The 8,013-nt window shown below is 44.2% G+C and overlaps 1 long non-coding RNA gene across 1 annotated transcript; it reads right to left on the reverse strand.

Moving 5' to 3' along the window:
* Positions 1-5,024: 5,024 nt before the first annotated feature.
* LOC125553817 lies at positions 5,025-6,949 on the reverse strand. The gene is made up of 2 exons (XR_007304217.1): positions 5,685-6,949; positions 5,025-5,583 (listed from the first exon to the last, which is right to left on the reverse strand). It is a non-coding gene; the product is annotated as an uncharacterized LOC125553817 (long non-coding RNA).
* Positions 6,950-8,013: the final 1,064 nt, after the last annotated feature.

An 8,013-nucleotide genomic window follows, 5' to 3' on the forward strand; every position in this document is an offset into this window, starting at 1 on the left:
AAGCTACGGAAAATGTGAAACTTTTCCATGTTGATGGTTTTCTCTGATTCCTAGACGTTTTCCTGTAATTTTGAAAACGGCGAGATCATTCATTCTGCCTTTATCGCGAAACAGATTATTCGAAAATGCACCGCGTGAAGAACCTGAACTTCTCGGCGCGTGTACCTGAACTTCACTCTGTTTTTCACGTGATTTTTTTGCGCGTAGCTCTCCATCCACTGCTCGTAGCTCTCCATCCACTCACCGGCATTGAGCAAGCTGCCGTAAACACACAACTTTTCCCGTGTTGATCATTTTTTCATACTCGCGATGATTTTAAAAGTTTTTCATTTGAAATTCATTTTCTGTAGTAGTTGAACTTCCTGCTGTTTTCACGTTGAACTTCTATGACGTATTTACGTTTGTAATTTTCTCTTCCATTCATCAGTGTTACACAAATGATATTTCTTTTGTACAAACCTCTCTCACAATAAATTTTTTAACTTTCTCCGACGGAGGACTTGAACTTATAACAACAAAACTTTTAGCCTTTGCTTTTTTATTCTTTTTTAAAAAACAAAATGACACCGTGTAGTACGTGAACTTCTGGCAGTTATCAATCTGAACTGCTCTTGGTTACATGAAAATATCTGAGTTTTTTATGAGTTTTAATCTGAATTTCTTAATCCTTTTGTATGAATTTTGAAGCGCTCTATTTTTAAAAGTTGAACTTCTTGTTATTTTATTTTTGAACTTCTTCTTTCCATTTTTTAATAAGAGGAAAATCTGAGTTTTCTATAGTCATCGAACTTCTCCATCTTTTTAATATGGACTTCCTTATTTTATTTCTTAATCCTTTTTATGTATAAAAATATTTAAGACACCAAAACAACATTTTTGTTTGTGCTTTTGCATTGGTTTGCATGTCAAACCGCGTCATCTTTAGAAATTGAACTTCTCCTTTTCTTTTTGTTTTCTTTCAACATTGTTTAGCACGTGGAACCGCGTCATGTTTAGAAATTGAACTTCTCCTTTTTTGTTTTCTTTTCAACATTGCATTGCACATCGAACCATCTCATCTTTGGAAATTGAACTTCTCCTTTTCTTTTTGTTTTCTTTCAACATTGGATTACGCGTCGAGCTGCATCATATTTAGAAAAAATGATTCTTAAGTAAACATTGAGCATACCTTTTTCTTAAATTGAACATCATACTTTAATTTTTCTTAGAAATGGTTAAACTTACAAAACAAAATTATGTTTTTTTCACTTTCTACGAACTTACTATGTTATATCTTGTGAAGTTTTTTTTCTAACGACTTTTTAGGCATTTTTAGCTTTTGGTGAAATGGCCAAGGCGGTCCTATTTTCATCGATGAATTTCTTTCGTATGTGGTACACGTGAACTTATGAATTTCTGAAACATGAACTTCGCATGCTATTGAAATTCAAGAAAATTACACACAACAGTACATCATCAACCTTGCTACCAACATACATAAGTAGCGTCACACTAACATTATATTGTTTTTGTTCTGATCATTCAGAATGCTGAAGCTTCCAAGAGTATGAAGAATGATATATCTACAGGAATACCATCTATAGAAAGCAACATTATTATCTCTTTTTGAACTCCCCAAGGTTTTAATCTTTCAACTTTTTGGGTTCTTATCCTGTTAAGTCAAAAGTTTTTTTACAATCCTTATGGGTTTTTTTGTTGAAATTTTTTCTGTTCTTCTCGACTTACATCTATCGAGCAATTGAACTATTTGAAAATAATTGTACCTTTCTGAAAGGTGTGTAACACATAAAATGAGAAGTTCAATTTTTTTTGAAGTGTGAAAAGTTGCATCCTTTAAGTGAACTTTACTGTTGTTTTATTCTCTATCTTTTTAGTACAAATTGAACTGCGCAAGTTTTGCATGGTGAACTTCTATATTTTTAATAAACACAACAAATTGTTACAAACAACGTTTTTATATAAATACCCAGTAGTTGCTAAAAGTCATCTTTTTTGGCTCACACAGCAACTCACGCCCACATTGCAGAAATTGAAGTGCTCCAATGCATGCACCACGAGATTCTGTCATCCTCGCCAGTGCTCTCAGTTCCGTAGGACGGGCGACAGGGATCATTCAGTTGACCTGAAAAGAGCTGACCAACTGTACATATTTTGTTTGACTAAACCCAACAGAACCCCCGAACCTTTTGAAGAAAAATAACAGGTTGAAGAAGACTGTAACAACAGCATGCAATGATTTCTGAATATTTTTCTGGCATTGTATAGACAAAAGAATTACAATGGACATGCTTTTGAGCAGAAGCTACCATGCGTTAGTTGCATCTTCCTTCAGTAAAGTGGTCAACCAATGTATACCTTTCTATCAAGAGTTAACTGATTTCGCATGGGACAGCTCTAACGTGATGTACTGCCTCGGCAACAGTGGCAGCGGAACAATCAGCCGTAGAAGATGAACCCAAAAGCACACACGAGTTGAACTGGTGTCTCGGCAGCTTGCTCTAGTGGATGCGCAACCACTTTTTTGTCGCTTCCTTCCTCGCTTCTGCACGGGCGTCTCCAAACCTACACCTACTACCCCACAATCATCTACAATATGGACTAGTTAGCAACAATGTACACATGTTGCAGGGGAGCCGGAGCCGATAGAGATACTAGGCGTGATTCAGTGTCCTTCCCAGTGCGCATGTGTGGACCCTAGAGTCCGCATTCTCCATGAAGTGGGGAGCGTCCTGGTGGTTGTGTCTTCAGTTGGCCCAGTGAGAGATGCAGGGGGAAGGTCAATGACTGGCGCCACCGAAGGTCGGTGAGAGATGACCGTGCAGGTCACTCGCGACGGATTGCGACTCCATGGCCGGCATACATCTAGAACAAAAATTAGGAGCTCGGGCTGTTGTCTGCCTTACGGATGACCGGTGGAGCTTAGGAGGTCGAGAGCGTAGAGGTGGTTGCTCGAGGTGGTGTGACGTGATGGGTTGCAGGGCACGACGGCGGTAGTCCTTGACGGAGGAGCACGGCTGGCTGCGGGGAAGAAGGCCGGAAGCGGTCCAGGCCCGCGGCACTGCCCGAGTTGAGTAGAAGGGGCTGGGGCTAGAGGATTAGTTGAGCGACCGGGGGGGGGGAAAGGAGGCGGTGCACTAGGGGATGGGCGGCAGCCGGCGGTGGGGATCTGGTGACCCGGCGGCGTGTAGGGTGAGGGATCCCGGCGACGCGTCGGGGAGCGGGGATCCAGGCGACGCATCGGGGAGCGGGGATCCAGGCGGCGCGTCGGGGAGCCAGGATCCAGGCGGCACGTCGGGAGAAGATCCGGGCGGCTGAAAGCAGTCGGGGGGAGCAGGGAGTTTGTGGGCTTTTTTTCGAGTTCGGGAACATCCTCCGTCGCCCTATATAGGGTGTTGTGATCAGAATAACTATTCTAATCCTGAGATTAGAATAGTGTTGTCTATTCTATATAAATATATGCCCGTCTATTCTGATAATATTATCAGAATAGTTATTCTGATAACACTTACGTACTGCATCCTCAACGTGAGAGCACTGCACTTTCTTTAACAAGAGCACTGCATTACAGAGACTAGTGAACTTCGTGTCAGAAAAAACTGCGCGTAGTGTTTTTTCGGTACTGTTTTTGCTCTAATTTTTAACCGTTTATCGAAACGAGGTGTGTAATATACCATTGGAAAGCTAGGGATTAGGCGCAACTTTTCCATGTTGAACACTTTTCGAGATTCCTCACGGTTTAAGAGCAGTTTTGAAAATGGTGCGGCCCACAACGAGTGGTAGCGAGCGTTTTTTCGCATTTTTTCTAAACCGCTCGTCGGAATGAAGCAAATGATACACCGTTGGATAGATATCTTCGAGGCGCATATTTTTCATATCTATTTCTTTCTATAATTCGTTACGGTTTAAGAGCAGTTTTAAATTTACTAAATTGCGGAATTCTGTTTTTCAAAAAAATTCAAATTTTTGGTACTGTTTTCGCTCTAGTTTTTTAACCGTTTGTCAAAACGAGGCGTGTAATATGTTGTTGGAAAGCTATGGACAAGGCGCAACTTTCATATGTGGAAATGGTTTTGATATTCTTTACGGTTTTTAGTTAATTTTGAAAATCGTGCGGCTAATGACGAGAGGCAGCGGCCGTTTTTCGCGAAATTTTTACAAACTGCTGGTCGGAATGATTCAAACAATACGCCATTGGAAAGATATCGACGAGCCGCAACTTTTTCATGTAGAACACTCTCTCTAATTCTTTACGGTTTAAGAGGAATTTCGATTTTACCGAAATACGGACACTGTTTCACGACACCTAAATCACCGTGGGCACTTCATCCGACTGAAAACCGTACTGCTTTGGACGAAAAGCCGCACTGCAACAGACGGGTAAGAGAACTGCATGGTTTCTTTTATTCAAACGTAATTTTTTTAAGGACGAGAAAGTAGAGTGCACTTCACATTTGGTGTAAATGAACCTCAACACTACCAAGAAGTGAACCTCATTACTTTTCTTCGCTTCCGTAACAATTTTTTACACTTATGAGATGAACAACATCATACGGCCGACCGCACTGTTTCGGAAAGAAAACCACACTGCATCGGACGGGCAAGCGAGCTGCATGATTTCATTTATCGGACGTAATTTTTCTCGAGTTTTTCTTGTCTTTTTTCAACTTTTTTTATGAAAAAGAGTGGATCGCGGTGCCGAGGGCAAGTGAACCACAACCTATGTCGGAGTGAGTACATAATTGTTTTGTCTTTTTATTTTTTTGTAAATTCATCTAGACTACATGGTCAATATTAGTGAGCTACATTGTTAATGTTAGTGAGCTTCATCAATTTTTTCATGTGTTCATATTCTCCTGCAAAATATAGTTTAACTAAATCGCATGTGTGTAACGCATCGGAGCAACCATGAACTTCATCACTTTTTTTGTTTTGTGAAGTGCACCGCCAAGGTTTTCTAAATAAACTACATCGATGTCCATACAAAATTTGCAAAAAAAAATCCTCCAAAAAATAATAGAAAGTGAACTCCTCTGTACATTTTTTTACAAAGTTAACTCCTTCGTACTATACACTGTACTGTAATTCTGTCCATGAAAGAATGCACGTTCAGAGCAGTGCAAAACACATAAAATTTCCTCCAATCAAAACAACACAACCAGGGACAACAGAAAAAAAAAAAGCACACCAAGGCCATCGCACAGCCCATCCGAGCTGCACTCCAGGGCCATCTGAACCTCGCATGTATGAAAAATATGCAAGAACTGATGGATGGGACCTTCCATTTTCTGCCGGGATTCATCGTCTCATCTACTCGATAGGTTCAGTGGGTTTGCTGCTCGTCCGGGAGTGTCCCACTGCAAGCGCCGCCCTGCCACACTACTTTGTGGGGGAGGATATTGAGCGATAGGCTGATCGTTGTAGAACTCACTTGATAGGATGAAGATAACCCACCCGTCGCGAGATTGCACTAACAACATCTACACCATGGATGATGAACGGGAGCAGAACCATCTCTGATGCGCACAGAGAAATTACATGAGGTAGCGGGAGACAAGGCTGATGAATCCGGACTTCTCCTTGTTGCTGCACGCAACATAACACCAAGAAATTAAGCAGGCGATCCATCAAGCAAAACAGACATACAGATAAAGACACGCAACAATGGGAGGGAGCGAGCGATCGACTTGATCTGGCCGAGTCAGGCGACGGCCTCGCGCAGCTTGGCGAGCTTCTGGTCCGCCATTGTAGCGACTTGTGAGAAAGAGAGAGCACTTGGCGCGTGTGCGGGGAGGGAGAGAGATGGGCTTGGGAATGGGTGGTGTGCTGCTGGCACCCACACTTTGGACTGCACGGCGCCGGTGGGGCGTGCTGCGTGCACCCACGTACTGGACTGCATGGTACCATCGGGGGACAGGGGTGCAGTTGATCTTCGATGGGTCAACACATCTGCCGGTGAACTGCATTGCGGAAGGGTGAATAGCACTGCACTGCATTGCACGTCCGACCACGAGCCTTGTGCCACCGGACTGCAAGCACGATCACGACATCCAACCGCACCGTACTGACGCCCCAACAGAATAGTAGCGATGGGCCCAAGTGGAATCTGAAAAAGCAAAAAATAAACAATCGATGGGGATGACAGGGTGCTCGAGCCCGGTGGCTGCGGCGCCGTGGCCGACGACGAGGGGAGGGCACCGCTGGTTGAGGACGCGCCTATTAAGGTAGAGTGAGGGGGGCCGTGGTGGCCGCGAAATGCACGGCCATGCACCGCCGAACCGCATCGCGTGACCCGACGCACTTCAAGTCTGGCGGCCGAGCTGCACGCGGTGGAAGCCTGAACTGCATGCAGGAGATCTTGCCGGAGGGGAGGGGAAGTAGGACAGCTCGCCGGGGGGATGGGGATCCCGCGCCATGGAGAAGACCGGGCGGTGGTGCGTCGTGGAGCTCACCGTTTGATGAGCGTCGGGCTGATGCCGCGCTGCCCGTCGGAGAAGAGATGATGGTGGATCCCCCCGAATCCGTGTTGGTGGCGCCCTGGGGCAGCCGGGGGCCTCACGGATCTGACGCAGGGGGGCGCTGGAAGGCAGCGGCGCTTCGCGGTGGAAGGTGATTGCGGGCGATGATGGCGGAAGGAGGAGGGGATTCCTGGAGCGTGGGTCGAATGGAGGCGGCCGTGCTTGCCGGCGGCGTTGAAGGAAGGTTGGGGCCGCAGGGCATCGGAAGGAGGAGTGGGGCGACAGGGGGGCCGCGGCTGCTCGGGATCCAGCGCCTGCCGGGAAATTGGAGGCGCGTTTTGACCAGGGACGCCTGGGTCCGCCGCGGGAGCACTGTGCTCATGGGGGTGGGGCTTGCGGGTGGTGGCGCTGGGCTCGGGGGCCTAGGTTTGCGGTCGGGAGGTGGAGCGTCGGTGAGAAGGTGGTTGGGGTTTGACCGGGGAAGAAGGTGGGGTGGGGCGTGGGGTTGGAGGTTTTTTTTTTGTTTTTGCAGTTCGGTGGGTTCTAGCGCGCGTGGGGTCGCGGGGTGTTCGGATCAGGTGTTATCAGAATAAGGCAGTAGTGTTATTAGAATAAGCTCTTAAGGGGTGTTATTAGAATAGATCCACCTTATATATATAGTGTTACTATTCATCGCCCCGGGTGTAGAATAAGTTAATCTTCACCCGAGGTAATTTTATGATCGCTTCATAAATAAATTACATTTGGAATATAAATAGTTACATTCATATTGATTCATTACGTAAAATTTGGTATAAGAAAACAAAAAAATAGGATATAAGACCAAAAAATCGCATTTTATGTATGTTTTTACGTTCGTAACTTTACGTAACATAAAATATTTTTTACGGCGAGTATATATTTTCTTACGTTCTCTTTTTACATATGGAATAAGACAAAATTAATGAAATCTAAAAATATGGTGCATTGATTTCAAAATAGAGAGGGGATGAAGAATAACTATTCCTCACCCAGGGTGACGAATAGCGCGAGGTTGAACTTCCCTCTGAGCGAGGTTGAACTTCCGCCAACATTGCCCAAATGGGGCTTACGATATACCGTTGAAAAGCTATGGACACCAATATCATGACCCGACTTAAATTTTTGGCAAAATATAAGCGGTTTAGGAGGAGTTTTGAAAACCATTTTTTCTTCGCACAAAAAACGTGAATTGTATTTTCGATCGCATTTCTAAACCGTTTATCGGAATGAGGCATATAATATGGCACTGCAAAGCTACTGCAAAACCTCTCCTTCCACATGTTGAATGTTTTCTCTAATTCCCTATGGTTAAAGAGTAATTTGAAAAAAACATAAAATTTTGTAAACCGAACAGCTGAGTTCGTTTTTTCGATGTCATTTCTAAATGGCTAATCCAATAGAGGCATATGATATGGCCTTGGAAAGCTTATGAAAATGCGCTACTTTTTCATCTTTAAAGTTTTTTTCTAGTTTTGAATGGTTTAAGAGTAATTTAGAAAATGGTCCAAGTCCTACCGAGTTTGTATTTTCGAGCTAA

This window comes from Triticum urartu, chromosome 4, assembly GCF_003073215.2.
Source record: "Triticum urartu cultivar G1812 chromosome 4, Tu2.1, whole genome shotgun sequence".
In the NCBI taxonomy this organism is placed as follows: domain Eukaryota; kingdom Viridiplantae; phylum Streptophyta; class Magnoliopsida; order Poales; family Poaceae; genus Triticum; species Triticum urartu.